This window comes from Coturnix japonica, chromosome 8, assembly GCF_001577835.2.
Source record: "Coturnix japonica isolate 7356 chromosome 8, Coturnix japonica 2.1, whole genome shotgun sequence".
Classification (NCBI taxonomy): domain Eukaryota; kingdom Metazoa; phylum Chordata; class Aves; order Galliformes; family Phasianidae; genus Coturnix; species Coturnix japonica.
The window spans coordinates 23,233,164-23,256,893 of NC_029523.1; the positions used below are offsets into that span (position 1 = coordinate 23,233,164).

General features: G+C 43.2%; 1 protein-coding gene across 14 annotated transcripts in view; it reads right to left on the minus strand.

Moving 5' to 3' along the window:
- DAB1 (DAB adaptor protein 1) overlaps positions 1-23,730 on the minus strand; it is a 342,053-nt gene that overhangs the window by 110,663 nt on the left and 207,660 nt on the right. For 2 of the 14 annotated variants that reach the window (XM_015870666.2, XM_015870664.2), the window contains exon 1: positions 4,771-4,983. The exons of the other annotated variants lie outside the window; for them this stretch is intronic. The gene's annotated coding sequence lies outside the window, so the exon portion shown is untranslated. Of the gene's footprint in view, positions 1-4,770; positions 4,984-23,730 lie in introns of those variants that run through there. 14 annotated transcript variants of the gene reach the window in all.

Below are 23,730 nucleotides of genomic sequence, written 5' to 3' on the forward strand. Positions count from 1 at the left end.
CACTTGTCAGCAGCACAAAGAAGAAACCAGCAATCACGCTACCAGTTGCCCTATCAAACACACAGATGACAAAGATCTTTCCATCAGTGTTGGTGGTGTTTTTTGCTATAAAAAACACTCTTGATGAGATTGTGGCTCCATCCTTAATAGTAATGGGAGGGCTTTGTAGTGGTGGAGTGGTCTTGACTGCCCTCACAATGATACGCTCACATTCAGGTCTGAGTAACTCCATCAGTCTCGGTGTTATATCCTGATTATCTGCTGTCCTCCACATGTAATTTTCCAGTAGCTACTCCTAAAAGCACCTCCTAAAACCACAGGGACGCTGCTTAACTGCTAAATCTGAAGACTTTGCAAGACAGCAATATGCCCACTAAAGGAAAACAAAATGGCAAGCACACATGCATGATAGGATTATTTGATTCAATACAATATAAATTAGGTCAGACTCCTCTTTGGAGAATTCCATGTCAAGAACTAGGTGGTCCACTAAATTTCTATTCATTTGCCTTTGGGCTTGGGGAATTGCAAAGACTCTCAAGAAACCCATGTTCTACTCACAAGAGTAATCACTATTTGCTGGGGAGAGAAAAAAAAGCTCTCAGTGTCTCATTGCAGCTGCTTGGCAATATCCAGAGATTTAAGCAAGCTTTGTATAAAGCAGCAGTTAATAAATCTTATATACATATATATATATGTATAATATGTATATAAGAAAAATATATGTGTGTATATAGGGAAAAAAAATGTGTAACTGTGCCCTTGTGTACTTAGGTATTACATTGCCCTATTTTTGTTTTACCTTGAAGAAAAGTAACAATTTGTGGATTCTCATTAAACCAGCAATAATGGAGTGATGAGAGAAGCACCATCTGTGGAAAGGTAAAGGGATGACAGGCTGGAAGCTCAGCCCTAAGCCTGCCCTGTGACAATCCTCTTGTTCCAGAACACAGCACTAAGACATGCTGTGGTTAGCCTGCTTTCTTATTCCAAGAGCAACTTACACACTGGAACAAGTCGCCCAAGGAGGCTGTGGATGCCCCATCCCTGCAGGCATTCAAGGCCAGGCTGGATGTGGCTCTGGGCAGCCTGGTCTGCTGGTTGGTGACCCTGCACATAGCAGGGGGTTTAAACTAGGTGGTCACTGCAGTCCCTTTTCAACCCAGGCCATTCTATGATTCTACGACTAAGCACAAGACACAACACACAGCAGACCTGCTGCAGACAGAGAGAACATGCAGTGAGTCTACAGGACCTGGTAACCACATCCCCAGTGCTGGGGACATGATGCCTAAATCCTAAATCAGGGCCATGAAATATAATCCCACTGTGCCTAGACTGGGGCAAAACCTACTGTTACATGCAAAGCACAGGGTTGCATTTTCTCTCTGTTTCAAGCCAAAGCATGCAAATGAAAATATTTAAATCTGATTAATTACTTGATTTAGAATATATGCTTTTCATCCTACTGTATCAAAATACTCATAATAAAACACTGCTACTGGTGAAGTCAAGCACACCCTAACAAAAGCTGGCAAATTTGCAGAACAGCACTTGAGGTTTAGATTAGTAAAATCCTAATGAATATCTACTCTAATACCCATGTAATTGCACGGAGTGCATTTGCAAGTGGTTCAATTAATAAAGAAGAAAAAAAAAGGAAGAAAGAAAGGATAAAAAAATATGGAACAACTGAAGTCCAGACTGTTATTTTAATGTCAGCTGGAGAGACCAAAGCAACAACTTGGAAGAGTGAATGGTGCTTCTCTCATCAAACCCAAGAAAGGAGGAATCGCAGCAGACACCTCCAGCTCTTTCCCACACCACAACACACCTCAGTCACTGCGCTCTGCATCCCAAGGTCAGCATTTAATTACATCATTTTTGTCCCAGACACCAAAACTGTTTGTGGATTTTACCCAATGACTGCATGATCAGAAATGCCCACCTCGTCCTGCAAACCGCCTGAAACACCTGCTTGGAACTACACCTTATTTCCCTACCTATAAAAAGAAGATAGCATAGGACTCATGTTATCCCACAAATCCTCTGTGCAAACCTACATGCTTTACAGACAGAACCAGTGCTATAAGAACAAGGCCTCAAAGGGCTGGTTGCAAGCACTGCTGAAATATCAGCTACCACAGGACAGCTGAGACCAATTCATAATGTATTTTCATTCCTAAGTAACTGGCTGATCAAATGAACTGTGATCCTGCAACTCTGATTAATTTTGCAGGAATGCTTGGGTAGTGTTTGTAAAAACCAAGTCATTACCTTGACTAAACATTGACTTGCACAGTTAACTTTAACCATCAAGACCTTGTCTAAATATTGACTGGGAAAGTTTATTTGAACTATAAAGTCTAGAAAATCTTGGTCTTCCTTCCTATATTTGCTATCACTTTGAAAAGTAAACACGGTTGTAAAAACAGAAGATCTCTCATCAAACCACTATTTAACCAAGTAGCTTGGCTGCTCCTAATTCAATACAAACATCTTGCAGGACTGGAAATCCACATTATTTAAAAGCAAAGAGGCCTGTCAGGACTAGGGATGAGAAGGAAAGTCAACCTTCCTGCATTGTGCTTGAAGAAAGAACCTTGGGTGGGCTGTACAAAAGGATTAAACAGGAATCACGAGGTTCATGGCTTAAAATTCTTTCAGTGTATACATAAAGGGGTCACAGAATCACAGAATGGCCTGGGTTGGAAGGGACCTCAAGGATCATGAAGCTCCAAACCCCCCACCACAGGCAGGGCCACCAACCTCTACATTTAATACCAGCCCAGGCTGCCCAGGGCCCCATTCAACCTGGCCTTGAACACCTCCAGGGATGGATGAGGCATCCACAGCCCCTCTGGGCAGCTGTTCCAGCACCTCACCACTCTCAGAGTAAAGAACTTCCCCCTGATATCAAACCCAAATCTTCCCTCCCTCAACTTAAACCCATTTCCCTCTTCCAATATATAAACTTAACAATGGTGCTCTGCAGGCTTAACAAAGCCTGCTCAGCAGGCTGGCCATGAGCACGGTGCATTCATGCATGGTCCCACTACTTGGGAGGCCCTACAGCAGGGACCACAAGTCAACACCCTCCACTGCTGGCATCACTTCATCATGTGAGGCCACGGGTCAAAGGACATACATGGGGTCTTTCACTGGCTGAGCTAAAAATCATCAAAAACAAATAAAAATCAATTTCAGTCCTCAAGATGAAACCACTGATGTGTGCAGGCACTGAAGTCCCAAAGGTAATCCTACAAGAAAAGCTGATGGTGTCCTCCATCAATGTGCTGAGCTACTGTTAAAGTGCAGCAAAATCTCCTGCGAGGCAAAGTCCAAGAGCAGCATCGATATCCAACCCCACAAAGCATAAATCTGAACTTGTAGACCAAAGTGAATGGTGTGTTAGAAGGAGTGATGAACAGAGAATGACAAAGGGGCAGGGAACAGTGTGGCTGAGATGGAAATAAACAATAGTCACGAACCCAGCACTAATTCCACTTACAGCTCCATTTCAAGAGTTGGAAAGTGCCCTTTAGCTTAATGCCTTCACTCCTTTATATGTCAGCGTGATGAAAATTAGCTGAGGAGTGAATACAGGATAAAAACCACAGACAAAAGTCGGAATACTGAACTCACTGCTGAAAACTCCCATCATTTTTGAGTGGAACAGAGAGGAACAGATTGATACCAGCGCTGTGGGGGCTGGGGGTGGAGAAAGGAAAGAACAATAAACAATACCACGGTCCGTAGTTTGCACAGTGCTGCATCTCACAACGGAAACATACTGTGAGACAGCTTGCGGGACAAGCTCCATCAACGATAAGTAATTTTTATTCCGTTTGAGTGGTTGGAAACAATAAACATGATTAAGTGATTCAGACGTGCATTCAGAACGCAGACAAAACGGCAAAGAGTTCCAAGGACTCCACTTTCACAACTACTTCGGGGAAAGACCTCAACGCTAACTTCACTTGGAGAGGCGCAACGCAACAGAAGTTGGCACTGGAATTACAAACATTACAAACATCCCATGCCATGGGATGGCAACGGGGGGGGGGGGGGTGGAAGTGGAGCAAGCTTTGTGGGCTGCCCCCCATCGCACTGCTGGGCCATTCCTTTGGTATTTAGGATGGAGAACACCACCATGGACAGCACCGAGAGGGGAGGTGGCCCATCGTGGGGCTGTCCCGACCTCGCAGCCGTCTGCTCGTGTGTTAAAGCCATTCGTGCTCCCCTACCGGGTGTTTCTGGGGAGGGTCTGGGGGCAGCGGCCCCGCAGCTCCAGGCGCCATTTCCCCTCCGCTCCTCAACGCGGCGTCTCCCACCCCGACTGCGCCTTCAAGGGGAGAGCAGCGACGGCGCAACCCGACCAGCACGGCTCGGAGCTGTGCCCGCTGCCCGGGGCTCTGACAGCCCCAGGGTGAAGCCGGCAGCGGAGCGAGATCAGCGCTCCCAGCTGGGGGGCGGCAGCGGCCCGTCGAGCGGCCCCGGCCCGGTGCGGGGTGGCAGGGGAAGGGGGAACCCCGCACAGCACCGCATGGTAGCACGTCCGGGTCTGGAAGGGCTGAACGCAGCCGCTTCTGCCCCTGGGACTCGGAGAAAAGCAGCAAGTTGCAGCGACTTGCACAGATTTCAGCCCCTTTCCTCCTCCGGGTGGCGAAAAGAACTTCCACCGGAGAGCCCCCGCCTTTCCCCGGCAGGGAACGGGCCCCTCCGGCTGCTCTTGCCCCCGAGGACGATCCCCCATTCGTGCTTGCTCACCTGCCCCAGCGAGCCCTCTCCTCCTCGCATTCCTCTGCTCCCCATCGTGCGCGCAGCAGCTGCTGTTATTCCTTAGGATACACATGGCTCGTCCATGCTGGGAGAGCCGCCTTCCCGCACCGCCTGCCCTCTCCGGCCCCGCCAGTGCGGCGCTGAGGCCAGAGGGAGGGGATAGGGAGGCGTGCGGCGGAGGAAGGATGCTGCCGGGGGTCGGTCTCCTCCTTCTCCTCCCCCTCCTCTCGTAGGGCTGGGAACGGGGGGCGGCCCCTGCCCACGCGTGGAATCCGACCCTCCCTCGGGGCTCCGGGGCAGCGCTGCCCCCGGCCGTGGGGGTTCGCTATGGGGAGGGGTCCGCAGACCCCGCTGTCACCCCGGTGCTAGCGTGGTGTTTTTTCTCATGGCTTCTCTCAGTCACCCGTGAAAATTTAATGAGGCATTTAGGGCTGTTACCTTCAGAGTCAATGGAGGAAGCATATTTAGCCTAACGCACTTGCTGCCGAGCCAGTAGGTCTATTGCAGGCAGATCAGAAGTCAGAGGGAGACGCTCCTTTCAACACAAAATTCACGACCCATTAAACTTATTCTTTGATAACAGCTTCTTTACAAACGGAGACCATAGAAAAAGGAGGCTGTCATGCACTTCCTGAAAGGATTTACATACAGAAGTATACTGGTGAGGTGATTGCTATTTCTCTGGTACTATCATCTCCAATCGAGGCATAAAAGCAGCTCACCTCCAGCTAACTGAGGTGTATTACTGAAAAAAAAGCTTTTTGTAGCTGCCAGATCGATGTGATTCACCTCGAGGGCCTGGGTGATAGCTCCAACCACAATGGAAGGTAACAATGAGACAAGCAGAGTAACACCAACACTGCTCCTTGATGGCCATCAGGTGTTGAAGGCCAGGTTGGAAGGGGGCCTGGCAGCCTGGTCTGGTATTAAATGTGGAGGTTGGTGGCCATGCCTGTGGTGGGGGGGTTGGAGCTTCCAACTCAAGCCATTCTATGATGATACGATCAGCCAGTGATCAGCACGATGCTCACCAGGCTGAAAGATGCTTACAGGCTGTGTTCCCTCCAGCTGGCAAGCGAGAGGTCTGCATTGACGTGGCGACTTGCTTAGCAGGGCAGAATGCCCATCCGTGAGGCTCAACACATGCAGATCTGAGAGCACTCTCTTTTATTTGCCTCCATTATTCTTTTCTTAGAGTGTTAGGTGTTAAGTGTAACAGATACAGTCATCCAGCAGCCTTTATGATGTAAAAAGAAAATGCATTTCAGAAGTCATACCACATTTATAGAAGCATGTGGTGGAGTGGAGACTTCTACTACAGAACTGTTTTCTTCAGTTCCACTCATTAAAGCAATGAAAGGTGAGATTACTAATGGAACCCACTTATTCTAACGTGGGCTTAAATAATCTAAGTCCCTGTAGCGAAATGACTGCAGCAATGTTTTCCACTGGAGGGAATTTTGTCATCTCAAAGAGACAAGAGTCTGAAGAAAAAGTCAACAAACAGAAAGACACTTTTCCATTAGGAAATAACAGCATCCTCTGGTTGACATTCAGCCATGCTTGTCTGTAAGCATTAAGTCAGACAAAATCCTTGTGAACTTCAGTTCTCGAAAGGTGCATTTTGTGTTGGGGAAACAACCACTGAGCTGCTCTTCATCTTTGCCTGTTGAACTATAAAATGAAGTTGGATTTGGTCCCCGATGTCATTCTTTTAAAAGGAAGGGTGCTGGCTGTTGGCAAACAAGGGAAGGGACTCGCAGTAAGCACAAACTCCATTCCCATGATGTAAATTTATGGATGCAAGTCACACTTGCTAACAATATTTTTTAAATATAAAAGAACATCCTCGCTCACAGCTTGTAATATGAATGCAAATGAACTTGTAATTATACTATGCAATTTCCTGCTTAAAAGAAAAAGAGAGAAAAAAACTAAAAAAAACTATAAAACAGTCCTGAAAAGTAATATGAACTGCAGTTCTTCATTGAGTTCCTCCTCTCTACTGAAAAAAATTACAACCAAGAGGCAAAGGAGCAATAAATGTGGTGTGGAGATCTCCACAGACTTCTTTTGTGTTATCTGTGAAGCCTGCTTAAACGTAAGATCCCTATGTTCTCCTGCCTGATGAGGGGCTGCTAAACCATCACAAACAGAGGGATAGAACACCAGTAAGGAGTAATGCACTAAGGCAAGAACATCTGCCTGGTGATGAGAGAACTCACAAGAGAACGTCCTAATAGAGTTTTCTCACTCTCAAAGAAGAGGGTACTCACAACACTTCTTGCTTCTACCTCACATGTGGGTTAATCAGCACCACATAAGCTGATTTGAGCTGGTTTCTTTTCAGAGCAGTCTCAAATAAGGAGCATTTGGTGAAAGACAGTTTTCCTTCATAAAACCAGCTCCAGTTATGTACATTTCACACATTCTGCTGGGTGAGGAGAAAGTTTCCTTTTATTTAATCCACTGCGTGTTGTCCAGATGCAAGCCTGTGTGTTTATCATGTGAAATGTTAAGGCAGTATCCACACCGTAAAACTAACACCAGCCTGCATAATTGGTAAATCACTAAGCCATAAAACCAGCGAGGTTGCTGTCAGCGTGCGTGTGTGTAACAGCCATTAGTATTAATGAGAATTGGGCATTCTAAGAGTCAGAAAATGGAGGGCTATTTTCATTAAACTAATTCATGTGTCTTGAGTTGTGATTACAAAGGGCCAGCGAGCAATATGACAAATAAGTTTGGGGAGATGTTAGTTCAGGAGCTATTTGTTGCACTTTACAAAGTGCGATTCTTGCAGTGAGTTTGGAAATATCTGATGAGAATCTGCCATGGTTTCTGTCGTTAACGTCTCATTAAGACACAGAACAATGTGCAGACCCTCCCTTGCCAACCGAGTTTTCAAAATGACAGCTTCCTCACAAAACCACTCTTTGCTTTTACTGATACATATTGTAGCCCACAGCAGGATCATCTGATGGCTCTGGAGATACTCCATGTGAATAGCTCCCGACACAATAGTGCTTCCAGTTTTAATAAGTTCCTCTAAAGCAATTAGGCAGTGACAGAAAATAAAACCTGCTGCATTATCAGTCATAATGGTAGTTACCAGTAGTTATGTAGCCCCTCATACCATTGTAGTCACACAGTTAGTTCCTAAGCCACTGAGCAGAATTAGCCGTGATTTGGTATTCATCCTGTATTTTATCAAATGGAAGGAAACATAATTCTCTATTTCAGCTCTTTCATTCCATTAAAGAACTCCTTACAGGGTTATTTTCTTAAGGATACTTAGTAGGCTAATGGGTCACTGAACAGAGTACACTGCAGAATACTGCTCTTGCCCTTCCAAAAGATCTATGTAGAAAAAAATGGCAGTGCTGCTTCACAGAAAATAAGAAGCCCTGTGTCTTCTGGTAGTGAGGTTTTTCACATTGGAGAGTGGTTACGATAATTCCTGACCATACCGTGCAATCTGGTGAAACAGATGCATGATCCTGACAAGTCACAGACATCTGTTAAAAGCCAGCACATGAACACACTGCAAATGAAATTGAAGTCTTGAAAGAGCCAGGCAACCACTACTGGTTTCTGAAGATGGAACCTTGCACATTCCTACCATGTACCATGGGATGGTCACTGAAGGAGTTCTTCCTGTCATACAAAGCTTTCAGTATCGTGTAGTTAGAGAACTACAAAGAGGCTGTGGATGCCCCGTACCTGGAGGTGTTGAAGGCCAGGTTGGACGGGGCACTGGGCAGCATTGTCTGGTATTAAGTGGGGAGGTTGGTGGCCCTGCCTGTGATTGGGAGGGGTTGGAGCTTTATGGTCCTTGAGGTCCTTTCCAACCCAGGTCATTCTGTGTTTCATACAATTGTATGAAAACACTGCTGAAATCTCCATAATGAAACCTCCTTCCTCAATTGCAAACGAGCAGCTCCAACATACAGTTTACAACCATCCCTCTAAAATCAGCCTTCAAGTAAAGGGCAGTAAGTGGACATCCACCTTGCCAAACCATGGAATTTGTGAAGGCACAACAGATTAAGAAACATATTATTGCCCAGATGCCCACGAAAGAGCCAGCAACTCTTCAAGTATGGAGATGACTTCTTCACAAATCCAAACTGCTTCATATTTCAAATCCTCTTTGGCAAGGTGCATTTCCTTTCACAGCCAATTAACTGCAAACTAATTTAGAATGGGTTTGCTTTTGCAAACACTGTGTCAGATTCCAACAGAGAGCTTGTCGCTAAGAACATGATATACGCGTGCATTCCGAGTTCCCATTGTTCTGTCATCCCCTCCAGACATCACTGATGATCCACACTGAGAAACCTCTGAATTTAATCATCTCCTTTCTAGGAAGAGTTTGGGGATGAAGAAAATTTTCAGCATCTTTTATCTATTGAAAGCCCATGTGTTCTGTATTAGTGCAGAAAGCACTAACAATAGTTTAATATGAGTTAACTGACAGTAAAGGATATCTACTATGGAAAATCTGTACCTCCTATGGAAAATCCATCTGCCCATGAGAAATGCAGACGATCTGCTTTAAAAAGAACTTTGAAATTTGGCTGTATTCAGAATTAGAGAGTAAAAGGGGCAGAGGGGTGGCAGCTTTGAAGAGCTGTTTGAGATTCTCGCCTACACTTCTTCCCCTTTTGTGTTGCTCTGTACATTTAGCTGCATCGCTTAAGATCTATGTTTTGCTTAATATAAAATCGAAACAAAACGGAAGGTAGGAAGTGAGCAGCTTTACTAACTTGTGTTATCTTTCCCTTCCCTGCCAAGTGAATTTCTGGTAGTTGTGATACACACCTTGTAAAGATTCCTGTTTTCTGTAGAGAAGTGAGGAGTTCATCACTCAGTAACAGGGTGAACCTTGGGTGCCTACCATTCCTCTTTGCAGTTTCCCCTTCCCTGACATCCATTTGGGCAGCAAGGGGATGTGGAAAGGATCCACAACATGCTGCTGAGACCCCCATAGCAGCACACACATGCACAGCTTGATCTCAACAACCCTAAGGGCCCTGTGATGAAAACATGCTCAAATGCCTTGCACAGCCTATAAACAACGCAAATATGTATTTCCAGGTGTCCAGGTTGGATGGGGCCCTGCACAGCCTGATCTAGTATTAGATAATGAGGTTGGTGGCCCTGCCTGTAGCATGGGGGTTGGAGCTTGATGATCCTTGAGGTCCCTTCCAACCCAAGCCTTTCTATGATTCTATACAGCCTACCTGAACAACCAGTCAACACACTTGAGCTCCCCGAATCTGAGCAATACTGAAACTTCTTCTACCTACGCATACATTTATCTTCATCATTTGTTCACTTTCAGCTGTTAGCTTTACAATCAAAACCTTCAGTCTCCGAGGTTCCTAGAGATCTTGGCTGTTGTCATGTTCTGAGAATCTGACAGCAAAAGATTTACCTACCATTGTAAAAATCTCTTCTTTTTTGTTAGAAAGAGACAGAAAAACATGATATTTAGGGCTGCGTTCCCCTCAATTTCTGCCAAAATAACAGCTATTCAAAAGACAGCAATTGTGTGCAGTGAATGTCCTCAACAAGTACAGTTGTTTTCCATTTCCTCCTATGTCACATCGCATTTTCCCCTTTATATTTTCCTTTAAATATTTAGACAGAGCAGTGAGTTTTAAACGTGTCATTGACACAAATAAATGTTTAAGCAGTCGTTCTACCCTGGGTTCAGCTCTTGTCAGATCTAATAAGTTAAATATCACTGGATCTGGTCAGTAATTGGATGGAAGACCTCTGAGGAAAACTCGAGTGCTGAGGTAAGAGGCACTAGTTGTTCAATAGGTATTTTTCTTAACCTCAGACTCATCCAGAAAAAAAAATGCCCTCAACATGGTATTATGAGTGCTTGCTGAACAAGGCATCTTCAAATCAGATTTAATGTGCCATTTCTGTTTGGTGTTAGAACAGATTCCTAACAGTTTCCTTTGAAAGCTGTTTTGTCTGTTTCCAGATCAGCTGAACCCACTACATACAACTACCTACACGCCACTACATACAACAACCCTACATACAACTACCTTTAAAACTATGAAATGAATTCTTAATCATTTACCTTTTAAGAATTAAACACCTAGGTATATATTGTTTAAATAGGAACCAGTACATTTATTTGCTTTTACCGCCTACATTTCTGACTTTCCCTTTTAGCCTCTCAATATGTTCTGAGCATCCAGCTCAGCTCCTGGGTACCGTATCACAGACATCTTCTTTTGCCACCTCTGAACCAACACTGGTGCTTCAAAATGCAGATGTATTCCCTCTTTTGCCAATTACAGACTGCAAGGCCAAGGCTCCTATGTGCTGAGCAGCAATGGGACTGATTCCATGGGGCCATCCCCACACCCTACTGGCACTGCAGGCTCCAGGCTGTGTTGAACTGGAGGAAATAGGGGACTTGAGGCTTCTTCACCACCAACCTGAGGATGCAGGTGATAGCAACCAGCAGGGCTAACGCCTGCACTTCAAACACAAGATCTCTTGTCTTCTGCTACCCCTGCAACACACTGAGGAGTTAATACAGAGGTAAAAAGTAGTCCCTGGGATGTCAGTTTGCTCTTTGTCCAGCAAAGACTGTGCCCTGGGGCTCCCCATCCCCAAGTACTGCACAGTACAGGTTTGCAAAAGGTCTGGGCAGCACTCCAGGGCTCATCCCAACATATCTGCCTAAGGTGTTGTTTTCATATGCATTTCACAACTTGACAAATCATGTTTTCTGACATTTGCTATTCATTTATATATTTTTTCCCCCTCTTAAGGCTTTCCACGTAGAAATATAAACTGCAAGTGCCAGCTTAGCAACTCCGTGCAATCATATAAATCTTAACATTACAATTGAAGTGAAGGATATTTGAAGCATTTAGATTTTATAATAAATTTATAGATGTCGGCCAGATCAGGGCTTCATTTCTAAAGAGGTTTTATCTGTTTACCTCAAAATACAATCCTTCACTTAAAAGAGATTATAACAGTAGCTTGAGAAAAAACACAGGTTTAAAAACTCACCCCAAATGCACATTATTTATTGGTATCAGAAAACTGCTTAGTGGCCCAGTTTATGTTCCTAAATGCCTACCTTGCTTTTATTTCTTACTTATCTTATTTACCTTCAAAAGGACATTATGGCAGAGCCAAGACAGAACCTAAACCTCTCAGTTTTGGAGACTTATTCATCCAATGCTACAAAAATATGACATTTGAAAAGATCATTAACAACCAGGGATTAAAAAAGACCTATGCTTAAGGCTCACTGTGTGACCATGCACCATATCCAGTGAAGGGGCGACAGTTCTTCAGTTTTATCTTTTCTCTGGCATTTCTGTAGCAAAGCAGACTTTAAGGTGGTATCTCTGCAGATCAACAAAATACCATGGCACTTTTTATACTTGATCTGAGGGTCAACTTCTAACTTTAGATGCTAAGGAGATACTCTTGCAACTTTTCAAAGGCTGAAGCACACATATTGTGCTTCAAAGATTTGAATCTGTTTGCCAACCCCTAGCAAATGTGACAGAAACAGCAGCATGGGTATCCAGAGAAGTTACATCAAATCACAGTTATGAAAAGAATGAAAAGAAATGCAAGTTACTGTTAAATCGAATAACCCATTCCTTCATTTCTCATGTATATCTTCCCGTACAGTGGAGTTTTATTTCCTCAACATAAATCTGAACAAACACACCAAGATGTATGTCAGCTTTCAGAGCAGATTAAAATCCATGTTGCTTAATAAGCAAGGATTTTGAGCTCGTAATGTGTTCATTCTGGACTTCGAATACATTGCAGATGTGATCTTTTGCAAGGAAGAGAATCCTTCCAAATTTGATTAAATGGACAGTGGATTACTAAAAATCTATAGCATTCAACTGAATAGTTTGTCTGCTGAAATAGAAGTGTTTGGGACTGAGAAATGTCAATAAATAATACAGCTCAGGAGTGGGTGGAAGCTAGACTAGATCCATCTGGTCTGTTGATGAGGAAGAAGGAGCTGTAAAACTCACAACATGACCAGGAACACATATGTAAGGGTGCATATTGGATGAGAGAAAGGAAGCATACAGCTTCCTCAGCCTCTTGCCCTTCTGCTCACTTCAGATCTGTAGTCTCGTATGCTCCAGTCCTGTGTGGTGTTGTCTGCATATATGTGCAATATGGAATCTCCCAGGAGGGCACAACAATGAGTTGGGTTGGAGAAAGTTAAGCTCATGAGAAAACATGCTGAAATTAAATGGTACCGGTAAACAAAAGTAGAAGTTGCTAATATTTTTATCCAAGTAGCCATAAATCCATCCTCCCACTTTTCCTGCTCTTTTAACATCTTCTTTTTCTAGTCCATGGGGATTTTTGCTAACACAGCTAACAAAGCTATTCATTGCTTGGACTCCAGGATAGCCTGGAAATTGAACCCCCTTCTCTGTGGAACTGTAATTCGCTACACCTTTAGAAGATCATTTTGCACTGATGCAGCAAGCAAGTGCTTTTTGTACGTGTTTCGATGAACCATCAACCATTTTAGATACTATTCAAACTCAGCAACAGATTTAAAATGAAACAAAATCTACCCCTCATCACATGCACAACAGGATATAACAGATGTCACAGGCAAACCAAGGAATGGTAGTTTTCACGGTTGAATTCAAGAATTACTTCTCGCTCCATTCTGTGGACTCTTTGCTGGGAAGAGCAAAGAGTATTGAGCCCACACTGTACAGTATAAATTCAACTCACAACAGTAATACTTCCAGGCAAGAATGGTATCATGTTGGTACTTCCATCACTGCCCACTTGTACTGCATCTTAAAAAACGACCACGTTTTGCAGCTCCTTCCAAAGCCCCCTCTGGATGAAAAGCCCAATGAAGATCCTTTTCTTCGGCTCATTGCACAAGCGTTGTATGTGGTTTTTCTATGTAATTTTCTCCTGCAATGTGTACTCAAGGTTAAAACGCTCTCCTTTCTCCTTGGTGATATCTGTCACTGAACTATCAAAGCATACGCGTTAGAGGACTTGGCAAGTAGACAGTCAAGCAATGCAGAGATGGGCCTTTGATGCCCACAATGACCTTAGTGCATTCCTTTTAAACATCATAAGCAAGGGAATGAAAGCCACTTTTCTTTTCTGATTGGGGGAGGGGGTGTTAAGCAGCTATTTGGGTACAGTAGCCTACACATTTATTGCAATTATTATAGCCCCTAGAGGCTTCAGCTGGGACTGGAATCCCTTTGCAATGAAGAGTGAATTGACATAAAGCAAGAAAAGAGCCTTGTGTCAAAAAGGCAAAAATAAAACACAGACAGAAAACATGGTAAGAAGACATCTTTCTCCCTGTCCCTACAATAAGGAGCTTTGGGGCTTTGAGAATAATTGAGCTTTCCCCTGGAATCACTGGGAAATGTATGGAAAGCCAAGCAGGAAGGACACAAACCTCTGCCTATGCGGGTATGATACCTTCAGTTCAGAATGACTCCTCTGTGCTGCACTGCTCCTCTTCCAGACACTGCAGCTCTTTGGCACTGTGCACAGGCTTTGAAGAGACCTTGCAGACCAGTTAATCAGCATTCGCAAAGCTAATTGCATACACATGCTGTTCTGGAGAAATGGCACTTTGTTAGTTTCTCTGTGTTTGTCACAAAACAGGGGAAGAGGAGAAAAACACGAGTTTTGGACTGTACAAATATTAGCTGTAGGAAGCATTTAGGCCAGACATATAGCACGACCTCCAGCTCCTCTCTTATACGTGGTCTGCATTTCCAGCCAAAAACGTCCATTTTACTCTATATTCACCCAGGCTCATGTTTGAATTCTCAGTGTGATTTAAACATCACCGCACAGAAGAACATTAAAGCTCAAACACGACTTAGAGCACAGTTCAACAACAATCTTTTGGGAACTATCTAATTTCAGCTAAAAGGGAGTAGGATTAAATGCAATTAAGGGCTCCCAATGATGTAATAAAGGCATCTAAAAAATCACGGCAAGTGGGCAGGAAGCAATCACCTTTCTGTCTAGAAACAGTAAAATAATGAAAGTCTTATTGTTCCTGGGGTCATCAAGGCCAAAATGTGCAAAATGACCTTCATTAAGTCATTCTATACACTTTTGCTAGGGGACTGTTCCTACTACATCTGCTCCTTTCAATTTGGCTTGTTTGAGTAACAAAGCTCCCCGTGATCATCTAAACCTCATTTGAAGCACCTGTGAACAATTCATTATATTAATATAACAGCAGGGGAGGAGTACAGATACTAATAAATAGATTGTTGAGCAGATTTCGCTGCCAAGGTTGCTTTACCCAGCAAGGAAATGTCTTCTCCACCCGAAAATCTGGGGGGCACTGGGATCTGCTGTACCACAACCTGTCAGAGCACACATCTGGCAGTAGAGAAGGGTGTCAATTAATTTCTCCTTTCCAAACAGTTGATAAAATTGTGTTCAATACTTTGGAGAGGCTTCAGTACGATCTGAAACAATTTGTTCTCTGTTAAAATAGAACAAATGTTCTCCAGCTAAAGGTGGCTATGAAAGGCATTTGGTAACGATTTGTACCAGCTGGGCTCCTCATTACTTAGAATAGATTTGTGTAAATCAGCACATAAAATTAAGCGAGTGGTCAATGCCTCTAAGTGCATTTGGAGGTAGCGTAGCAAAAGCAAATATCTGAACTTTTTGTGTTTTTCTTCCCATTCTGCAGGTTCAGAAAGTAGTTGTGGTCTTGTTTTATTTTTAATATTAGAGCAAAGCAAAGATTTTGCAGCTAACATCTATTTAGTCTGTTTTCAGTCACATTTTGCAAATGTCAGTGAGAAGCAAAGGTCAGCTGGGGAAAATAACCAGTATACCATGGATCAGTATAATTATAGAGCAGTAAGCAAAACAGCATTGAAGAAAAAGCTCACAAGGAGAATATATCTGTGGTATTGGATATGCATGCTGCAAAACATTGCCGATGGACCAGAGTAGCTAACACCTTCCAACAGTATGAAAAGAGATACTGGTTATGTTACTGTAAAACCTTTTTCCAAGGAAACGGGAGAATGTCATGCTTGGAATTCATTGCCTCTTTTGTCACACTTGAGCAGCTCTGATACAGCCTAAATAGAAAACTCTGTCTCATATTGCCCTGTATCTCCATTTCTCTGATGGGTATGGGAGAAGACACACCATAAGCTTTGATGAGTCAGTGCTGGTGAAGCACGTAGAGGAACTCCTACTGACTGAGAATTTAATAATTTTGAAGAGGCTTCCCCTCACCTATCTGATGGCAAGTTTGTTACTCCTATTATTCTCATAGGAGAGTGGTGAGGTGCTGGAACTGGCTGCTCAGCGACTGTGGATGTCCCATCCCTGGAGGTGTTCAAGGCCAGGTTGGATGGGGCCCTGGGCAGCCTGGTCTAGTATTAAATGTGGAGGTTGGTGGCCCTGCATGTGGTTGGAGCTTGATGATCCTTGAGGTCCCTTCCAACCCAAGCCATTCTGTGATTCTACAAGGCACACAAAAGCCACACAGAAGAGCCTCAAGACAGTAGAACTGGAATCGACATTGCCCTGTTTTCATCCCTTAATGAGAAGAACCGTAAATGAAAGAAGGAAAGACACTACATATACCAGCAGCCAGGAGGGAGAACATTTAAGACAGAAGTTAATACTATCAATATAATTTTATATCAATACAGCAGAGTAAACAAAATCAGTCTTGAAACATCACAGCCTCGCATTTTCTAAGTCACTTATGGGCATGGATTAAAAGATTATGTTCTTTCAGCCAATTTTCTCTTTATGAGACAACCTTTTTATTCTGTAAATACATTTGTTGGTCTCTCAACATCCAATTAATCACGTGCAGAAAAGCCATAAGGATACTGGATTCATATTTTTGACTTGCAATGAATTATTTTCAACTTACAAGCCATAAGTAACCAAAATCTATTATTATCTCCTTGCTGGAATCGATCCAGCAATAAATTGGTAATTATCACACTGCTTGTGGGGTATCAAATGTAAACAAACATTTGCACATGCACTGTAAAATCCTGCCCAGCAACACGAAAATGAAGAATAGACAAGACTGCTTTTACAAATCCCTCTCTGGGCCAAAAAAGTACAATAAAATACAAATCCCAGCACACAAGCAAGCAGAGGGATTTTCAGTAATTGTATCTTTCACATCTATCTTCTGCATAGATAGCTATGAAATACTGCATGTGAGCAAGTATAAAAATGCACTTGAAGTACTTCTGTTAGATGGAATCTCGTCCCCTTGAAATTGCCTTTCACATGAAAGATGCCTATTGACAACCAGTGGTTTAACTAGCTAGGAATATATATAGTCAACTACCACTCAGCCTTAAACTGTTATCTGATTTGTCCCATAAAGCAAAATATATGAGGTACATGATACAGCGTGGGGATAATGTACAATAAACATAACTTACACAGCAGGAAAATGAGTTCCCATTGGATCATCTCACAACAGAATCAGCTGTGGAAGAGCCCTCCCAATCTGATCAAACTGTTTTCTTGTTTATATTTCTTATCCCATAAGCATAATTAAAAAATAGTCTTTTTGGTGAGATAGCTCTGTAATAGCTTCTAAAGGACGAATTCTAGTGAAGCCTGCCAATTTGTTTTTCAGCCTTTGAAAATTAAATGGGTATTACTTCCTGCAGTCGTAAGGGAGTCATACGACTCTTCTCTCAGCTTTTCCACCTGAATCCTTTCAGAACAAGTGATTTGTGTGGTCTTTTTAGGTTTCTTCTTAGGACATGAAAAGCTGCAGTTCGTAAAGAGTGGAATCTGAATGTGCTTAGAAGATTTTCCAAAGTCATTAAGTTTGAAGCTATAAAGCCTGCTGAATAAGAGCTTGCTAAGTATGTTTACATTTCAGTAACAGAAATTATTAACTTGTGTCTCCATTAAAAGATCAAGTGGGGAAAAAAAATAAAGCCTTATCTGTAGCGCTGGATTTATTACATATTTTCATACATATTAATCATCACTTCAGATATTCTATATCCCTTTAAGTATCTGGAAAGAAAGTCTTTACCGAACTCGCATTCTCAAATGTTTGCTATAAAACCAAAGGTTTGGTGCTATTCTTCTTTTTTAAACCCATAACCTTCAGGCCACACACTGTGGAAAATCATAGAAGTTTTCTTTGTTTCTTCAGGACCCAAAGACCAAGTGGAGTTTGTCCTATTAGATGCAGCAAAAAAGCAGGTCAGGAGGCCCTGTGCCCTGAGGAACTCATCAATACCATACACAGACAGTACAGGCTTGGGTTGAAAGGGATCCTGGAATACATGTTGTGATAGCAACAACTCTATTATTCCAGTCTGTGTTTTCTGAATGTGGAAAAAGAGTGCTATCGAGTAACCTAATGAGATGAAAACAAAAGGAGATGGTGTAGGGAATTCTGCCAGAGAAAAGCATGGTGAGAAAGCTGCAGTGGTTATACAGGGCCCTAGGGGTGGAGTTAGAGCAAGGCTGTATGTAGGGCCCACCATAGACCATGGGTGGGTAAGAGCATGGAATCTCACAGGAGCAGCTTTGGTCCCTACAGGTCTATGCATAACAAAGTGTCTGTGAAAACAAGCATGTCAAGGCCAATGTTGGGTTCATTCTGGCCACGTTTACGAGGCACACAGTTAATTGGCTCCTAAGTCCCATGGCTTGTTAGCACTATACAGACTTCATTCTGAATGTTGAAAACAAAAGGCCAAAGTAAGTTAAACCAACTTTGACCATAAATGGGTTTGTAGGAAAGCGTAAAATTCAGGTAAATATATATAATAATTGCTCAAAATTCCCCAAACTACCCCCTGTAGTCATAAGCTCACACTGCATGAGTTCTGCCTATTCCTATTGCCTGTTTCTCACCAGTTTCCTTGAGTTGCGTAGGCTGAACTATTTCTTAGGTTATAAATACTTCAAACAAACATAGTAAAGTACACCCTCTGATTTAGGTCCTGGTAACTGCATTTTAAACATATATACTAACTTACTGATTCATTTTCAAACAGAATGCAAATGAAATTAATGTTCCAACAGAAACAACCATTCCTCACTTCCCCCAGCGCTTGCATCATGCAACATTTTTTCACTGTTTAAAAAGATGTTGTTTAAACTTAAAGTAAACAAGAATGCTCGCTCAGAACAAACCCTGTTGCCTTTTGTTATTCCAGATCTGTTCTTGATGGAGAGACATCATCAAGACAACTGTCATTTTCCAGCCAGGGCTCTTTCTACAGCCTTACACAAAGCTTTGAATGCTATTGGAAATAATATACCTTTCTAGTGCACCACTATCCACTAGATTAGCACTCAGGCATTGACAAACGTTTTTCTTGATTTCCTTGACTTTGTTAAAAGCTTGTTTAAACCACAAATGTTTTTTCCCCCCTATTTCTAGCCACAGGGCAACCAGTTCATGGAATTGATTCCTTCCCATTGACAGCATGGTCCAGAAAGTAGTGGAGCACGGAGCAAGTGCAAGCATAGTGATTCTGGCCACGTGCTATGATTCTGGAAATCATTCAGCATTCTCGGTTATGGAAACATCCTTAGTGAAGAAGGCAACTGTGCAAGGAGTGGTGGGCAGGAGCATGCATCTCCCTCATCTAGCCAGAGTGGGAAATGGAAGCTAGGATGACTGTAGTTTCCATTAGCATCATAAAAATAACATATTCTTCCACAGGCCCTATTTGCCTCTGAGACCTGTCTCTTCCTCCTGACAGTTAAATTATGGAGAGATATCTTCCAGGACTTCCATGTGAAGCAATCAGTTATTTGCTCCTTGGGACCCTTTTAGCCAGCACTGCCTGAAAAAGTTTGCTGGGACACCTGAGTGTCAGCTCTGTGGGGAGGGTTAATCTTCGAGATTTTCTACATCTTGAGTCCTTAAAAATAATTTTAACTTTAGAGCTTAAATCAGCACCATGGGGGGCACCCAGCGCTCCTCCTAACACAGCAGCCCAAGGCTGCCCAGAGGCATAACCACTGTTGCACTGAAGCTTGCTGTGAGGTGGAAATACTACCCTGGAGTTCATGACTTTGTAGCTCTAAGAAAAGACATATCCATCAGATCTTATTATTACCATCAAATGTGCAACTCGGTAGGAGCGAAAACCCCAGATGGAACTCTAGGAACCAATAAATCCTGAAATAGTTATTTGTGGAGAAAACAAAATGCAAAACCCAAACAGGTAGAAGGAGCAGGCTTGACTTCCCAGCTGCAGAGTACAGATACCCCCTGAAAACAACTTACAACCTCAGCATTGTTGCGTGACCAGCACATTAATGGGAAAACTCCCTCCTTCCCAGTTTGCAACTGCGCTCTGACCAGCATGACATGCTCCATTAAAAACATCAGTTTGCCTAAAACACTTATTTTTCACAAAGATTTTATACATCTAGGATGAAATTTCAGATTAAATCTGTGAAAGATTCTAAGATAAGAGAAACCCAGGTTTGAGCCAGTGCCCTCTCTCATTCCAGCCTGAGCATTTGGCCTCTCATTCCCCTCCCCTTTAGCTCCATAAATATTTATTCTTACAAAATGGAAGAGCTTTTAACAGTAGAGATCAAAAGCATCCGAGCAAATCTGTGCCTGTGGCTGAGCTCTGCCCATGCAGGCTTCAGGAGGGCAGCTTAGAGCTCCAGCCCCAGTCCATCCTCACCCCCATCCCATCAGGGCTGGGGAAAGAGCTGCTTCAACTAGATGATGAAAGTTGTTACCTACATCTCCATGATATTCATCTCATTTTGTGTCATTATTGATAATTGATCATTTTTATTTTCTGAGCTACATGATCCTTAATGTACCTTGATCCTTATGTACCCATGCTACAAGCCTCTGTAGGAATCTCTGAATCACAGAATTGCCATGGTTAGAAAAGACTTCCAAGATCATCTATTCCAACCTAACTTAGTCCACCTACCACCAATATTTCCCCACTAAACCCATGCTGAAAGAATTCACTGCCCTTCCTCTTAATGACAGTTCAATGGAAGGAGACCCCATTAATGATCCGGTGGAGCTCATTGCACGTGGGATGGCAACACAAGTATTAGTTGGGGTTGTTTTATGTCGGCTGCCAGCAGAGCGATCAGGCAGGATTTCACACACAGTTACAGCCTGAGGATGAAGTTTGATGACTTGAAGAAAACACCGGCAGATTGATTTACTACTAAAGAAATAAGGCCTAATTACAACAACTAATGGGAGAAAAGGAAAACAAAGCGTTCATTTTCAATGCCGCACTTGTTTTAATCTTAACTTGGATCCACACCATAAACATGCTAAAATATTAATACAAATATCTATGCACGGGGGAGAAATAACTGGGTGGAGGTTTTATCTCCTGACAGAGGAAAAGCCAATTTAATATATATATATATGTGACTTATTTCCCTCGGAGGTTAGCTACGAGGAACTCATAGGTCACATAAAAGTGCAACGATAAAAAATGCAGGTGCTGTGAAACATTTATAAAGCCAAAGTACGAGGGAGTGTGTAGTTCAGAATGTGAAATGACATCTTGGCATGGAACAGATCTCCCAGGGGGCTGCTCTGAAACTTCCAGAAATCCTGAAAACGACATCTTTCAAAATGAACAATCATCAAACACGCCAAAGTTGTTACCTCAAAGCGCTTCGCTGATAACTCAGCCTGGGAATATGTTAAAAATAAGCTGCCTGGTTTCACAGCTTGCAGCCCTGACCCATGCAGGCCGTGCCTGCATCGTCTGCTGTGGGTCAGCATGGTTCCACCTATGTTAACCTGGGTTTATTTTGGCAGAACTGAGGGATGGCAGAGGGGAACCTCATCCATGGGGAGTGGGAAAGGTCCCCTGCAGCAGCAGGCACTGACACAAGCTTGGATGAGATGTGCTCACCTTTAGGGTCAGCCCAACGCAGCTCCCAAATGGTTGAGCTTGTATTATTGAGCCTATTTGGTTTAGAGGGAGAATGGGAAGGCATGAAATGAATGATACAACACAGGCATACAGCCTAGCATTTGCTAGGGTTCTTTTCTTTCCTAAAAATGGAAATCCTGAGTTGCAAACCACAACCTGACCGGAGCCTGGCACATACAGGCACAGCAGTGAGTTTCTTCTATGTGAATTAAAGTTACAAACTATTGACAAAAACAGAGGAAAAAAAAAAAGAATAAATGGTCCACTGCATCCCCCTATTGATCTTCCTTTAACCCCAGCGATGCTTTTGCATTCATTTCCTTAACTACTACACATGCAAAAAGTCCCTCCTGCCCCCAGATGAAAGGTTTATTGAAGCTAAGACCTCTCAGTGCTGCCTGGAGGAATCCATAGCACAAAACCTACTGCTGCAGAAACATTTCTGGCTATTGCTTCTGCTTTGGCTATTTGATGAGAAGCTGAGTGACATTGCTCAGCACTATCAGTCCTTCCTCCAGCCCCAGTGCTGAGCTGCTGGCACAGCTGTGTGTGTGATCACACACTCAGTCAATTCTCTTCTGCTGCAGCAATCTGGATGACTTTAAGCATGTGTAAGTAGTAGGGTGCTCTCTCCCTGTGTGCACTTGTGTAAATCCATGTTAGCAGACAGGCAATGAGTGTTACAGAGAACAAGCTTCCCACAAGTGTTTGTTAACCTCCTGAGGAGAGAAAGGGTTATCCCCTTTTATTGATACGAAGCCAATAAAAAGGGCAGCTCCAGCATTCAAAATCGGTGCCTGGCTCCTAAGTGAGCAGTCCAAACCACAAAGGTACTGGAGTCTACAAAGAAAAGGTCATCAAGATCTTAGGATGCTTGTTACAAAACACACAAAAAAACATATTCCCATTTCCCTCCCTTACCTGGAGGCAGGTACACCTACAGCACTCAGCATATGGGGGGGACATTGCTTCCAAGCACTCACATCATTGAGTCTGTAAAGAGGAAAAGCACTTCACCAGCAGCACAATGGCAGGGTCAGGGCATGGGCTTCCTTGTGAGTCAATGTTTTCTCTGGGAAGAAGTTTTTCACCCAGAGGGTGGTGACGCACTGGAACAGGCTGCCCAAGGAGGCTGTGGATGCCCCATAACTGCAGGCATTCAAGGCCAGGCTGGATGTGGCTCTGGGCAGCCTGGTCTGGTGGTTGGAGATCCTGCACATAGCAGGGGGTTGGAACTGCATGATCATTGTGGTCCTTTTCAACCCAGGCCATTCTGTGATCCTATGATTCTATTGTATATCATAACAGCTTTGTATCAGTAAGGAAACTTATTAGAAAGAAATGGAACTGATGCCTATACAGCAATTTAAATCAGAGGGGCTGAATGTAGCAGCCAGAGCAAATTCAACCCCTGAATAGGGACCACAGAGAATATAGCAATGCAAGCTGCTCCTTCTCACCTCTCAACCTGTCCTTCTGCTAATTGCATGATTTTGCCCTAAGCAAATAGTAAAATTGGGACTTGGTGCATTTTCTCTGTGTTCTTAATTCCGGATGGGAAGCACCTGCAATGCACTGCGTAAGACAAGGCTGCTTCCAGTCCATTCTCAATCCAAGGTTTCTCCATAGGATTTACAGTGGTGTAATGTGGAGCAGAAGTTGGTTGATTGCTGTCACAACAGAAACTCTGCTGGCTCGGTAACACAACAACACAGAGATGAAAGGCCTCGAGCTCCTTATCCAGCTCTGCACACAAATCACACATAACTGGGTTGACTTAACTTCGCTCTAAAATTCAATGGCGGTAATGAATTTTTACATCTTCCCTGCTATTAGCGACTCGTGTGTAATAATCCCCATAACATTATCTCAAATTCCTATGATACTACAATATTAATGGAAATGTAAAACTCAACTGCTAAAACTTAAAACCGATTAATGAAATATCCCGTCAAGCAGATTCATTTCACTTCCTAAAGCAAAGCAC